Source organism: Rattus norvegicus, chromosome 8, assembly GCF_036323735.1.
Source record: "Rattus norvegicus strain BN/NHsdMcwi chromosome 8, GRCr8, whole genome shotgun sequence".
In the NCBI taxonomy this organism is placed as follows: Eukaryota; Metazoa; Chordata; class Mammalia; order Rodentia; family Muridae; genus Rattus; species Rattus norvegicus.
In genome coordinates, this window is record NC_086026.1 from 48,880,317 (window position 1) to 48,884,326 (window position 4,010).

Here is a 4,010-nt window from a genome sequence, read left to right on the forward strand (position 1 = left end):
ATCAAGCTTTATTTTAACAAGACTAGTATTATCCTTTAAACTCTACAATAAGATACTGCAGTCTATTCATATTTAGCCATCAAAGGTGAGGAAGTGCCCAGAATGATGGTTAGTTAAGCCATCAGGATACAACATTTCCAAGTTTTCTCCTGAGGACATACAATGTTCCACTTAGTAAAAGTAAATAATCTCTTCAAGACCATTTTCAGTGAAAGCTGAAATTCATAGGATTCATACTACTTATCCTGAGGTTACATTAAAGAATAAACAACTGGCAATGAGAAGAGAATCACAGACCAGCAGAACAAGATCCTTACAGGTCTCTCCTCCAGGAGCTCTGCAATTCAGCTTTCATGAGTCATCATCCAGTTGAAATGGGTTTTTCTGTGATGCAGCTGCCTTTAAGTGATCCACACTTCTGTTCATGACTGCTCATCCATTCCACTGTTAATAATCCCCATCAACTCATTGGGTAGGCAAGTTGGCCTTTAGTTATCTTTTAGGCTAGTGCCAGTTTCTAACTTGTGCTTACCGTGGCATTCAGATACTGTACAACTGTTTAGTGCCCTCTGTGGAGTGAAGAGACATTTTCTTTTTCCTAACAGCATCTGTAAATACAACAGATTGGGAGTCTTTATATTCACCTGCATAGAAGTGAAGGCAACTGACTTGTGGTTTCCCAGCTACCTATTCTGCTTTCAAATAATTCTTGAGAAGACCCCCTTTAACTCTTCTATGTATTCTTCCCATATAGTGTGTGTGTGTGTGTGTGTGTGTGTGTGTGTGTGTGTGTGTGTGTGACAGGCCTGTGCCTTCAGCTTCAGGAACTTTCCTTCCTTTCTGTTGTGAGTGGCAATTCTTTCCTCATGTAGATACTGGAATGATTTGGTGATATCTACTAAGTTATTAAGTAGCAAATTATAATGGTATCTCACAGAACTAAAATGGTATTTGGGATATTTTCTTCCAGTCAATGCCTGGTAGGTTAACAAACCCATGGTACTCTGAAAATGTTAAGCACTTTATACAATGCCTCTACTGGTAAACAATAAAGAACTTTGCATATATTATTGTACTTTGTAGTCCTTAACTGACAGCAGAGTTAATGTTCAACATCAATTAACTATAATTTTCAAGGAATCGATCTCTTTTTTTCTGAGATACAAACAGGTTAAAATTATCCTAACACTAAAGAAAGGAACATAGGCTAACTCAACACTCCAGGAACCAGTAGTTCAGTCTTGAACTGAAAGTAATACTCCTGGGCATTGCTTTTAGGTTTTGTCAAAGATTTATATATTATATTATTATGAAATATGATAAGAAGAACTTACTAATCCACCCAGCATCTTCATCACACCTGTAAATGTGAAATAAAATGACAGGGAGAAAGGTATTTTTTTTAACAAAACACCCATATATTTGTAAAGACTTGCCTCACCTGCTCACCTACAGTGAAAGGAGGCAGAACCTGGGGTTTTTTGCAAACTGTATATTGAGGGAGCTGTCTGCTTTTGGTATCCCAATGTGTCACTTTCAGGGTAACACATGTTTGCCTGAAAGAGTATTCTGTGTTCTCAATCGTATTTAAAGGTTTTATTTGTTTGTTTGTTTATCTATGCATGTATAAACAATCAGGGAACCATGTGTCATGTGGGTAAATGTGTAGAACACTCCAGACAAAGGAGACTGGGAAAGACAGTGCAGGAGTCACCAAAGCACGTGATTACACACAGTCCCATGATCCCTGTAAAAATATGGTCCATCATGAAGTTGAGAAAACCTTACTATAGTTTAATCAACATTGAGTTTTAGAACATCAGACTAAGGAGAATATATGAAGAGTTAACTGTAGGTACAGATGCAAATATGGTTATGATAAAGCAGAAGAAAATTTTCAGGCAAATAAAGATCTCAGGTTGAAAAAAATCTCAAATAGTTGGGAACCAAGGGTCAAAGTGATAAGTCTAAGAAATCTGCTGACAATGTTTATAATAGAGGCCCTTTTTCAGACTAACCTGGTAAGATATAAAAAGACTTCATTTTTGCTCTTTAATGTTCTAAAGGAACACTATGAATCAAAATTCAATTCTCATTAGCAATATATATTTCCTTTCACCTTCCCAATAGACAAACTCTGAGCATATTCAAGGGGGGGGATGAATCAATAGATATCACTAAATGATGAACACAGAAAGAACTGAATTCTTTCAGTAGATCAAGACATTTTATCACAAATTAGTTTTGCATAATATAGCACATTAACAACATCATAATACCATAACTTTGATTTATATGTCATAGATTTATCTCTATAAGAAATTACGCTCGAACCGCCTGGTCAGGTGGGCACTCCTGAGGCTGCAGAGCGGAAGAGACCACCAACACTGCTCACCCCTGCCCACATCCCTGGCCCAAGAGGAAACTGTATAAGGCCTCTGGGCTCCCGTGGGGGAGGGCCCAGGAGCGGCAGGACCCCTGCCACAGACACCGCCGGACCCTGAAGGAAACAGACCGGATAAACAGTTCTCTGCACCCAAATCCCATGGGAGGGAGAGCTAAACCTTCAGAGAGGCAGACAGGCCTGGGAAACCAGAAGAGACTGCTCCCTGCACACACATCTCGGACGCCAGAGGAAAAAGCCAAAGACCATCTGGAACCCTGGTGCACTGAAGCTCCCGGAAAGGGCGGCACAGGTCTTCGTGGTTGCTGCCGCTGCAGAGAGCCCCTGGGCAGCACCCCACGAGCGAACTTGAGCCTCGGGACCACAGGTAAGACCAAATTTTCTGCTGCAAGAAAGCTGCCTGGTGAGCTTGGGACACACGGAAGTAGAATTTCTCTAGAACCGGGCACGTTCTGTGTTTACCGGAAGTCCCACACCCGCAGATCCCGGCCCGCAGCAGCTCTCTGCTCCCAGACCCGGTGAGAGAGAGACCCAACCGCCTGGTCAGGTGGGCACTCCTGAGGCTGCAGAGCGGAAGAGACCACCAACACTGCTCACCCCTGCCCACATCCCTGGCCCAAGAGGAAACTGTATAAGGCCTCTGGGCTCCCGTGGGGGAGGGCCCAGGAGCGGCAGGACCCCTGCCACAGACACCGCCGGACCCTGAAGGAAACAGACCGGATAAACAGTTCTCTGCACCCAAATCCCGTGGGAGGGAGAGCTAAACCTTCAGAGAGGCAGACAGGCCTGGGAAACCAGAAGAGACTGCTCCCTGCACACACATCTCGGACGCCAGAGGAAAAAGCCAAAGACCATCAGGAACCCTGGTGCACTGAAGCTCCCGCAAGGGGCGGCACAGGTCTTCGTGGTTGCTGCCGCTGCAGAGAGCCCCTGGACAGCACCCCACGAGCAAACCTGAGCCTCGGGACCACAGGTAAGACCAAATTTTCTGCTGCAAGAAAGCTGCCTGGTGAACTCAAGACACAGGCCCACAGGAACAGCTGAAGACCTGTAGAGAGGAAAAACTACACGCCCGAAAGCAGAACACTCTGTCCCCATAACTGACTGAAAGAGAGGAAAACAGGTCTACAGCACTCCTGACACACAGGCTTATAGGACAGTCTAGCCACTGTCAGAAATAGCAGAACAAAGTAACACTAGAGATAATCTGATGGCGAGAGGCAAGCGCAGGAACCCAAGCAACAGAAACCAAGACTACATGCCATCATCGGAGCCCAATTCTCCCACCAAAACAAACATGGAATATCCAAACACACCAGAAAAGCAAGATCTAGTTTCAAAATCATATTTGATCATGATGCTGGAGGACTTCAGGAAAGACCTGAACACACTTAGGGAAGCACAGGAAAACATTAATAAACAAGTAAAAGCCTACAGAGAGGAATCGCAAAAATCCCTGAAAGAATTCCAGGAAAACACAATCAAACAGTTGAAGGAATTAAAAATGGAAATAGAAGCAATCAAGAAAGAACACATGGAAACAACCCTGGATATAGAAAACCAAAAGAAGAGACAAGGAGCTGTAGATACAAGCTTCACCAACAGA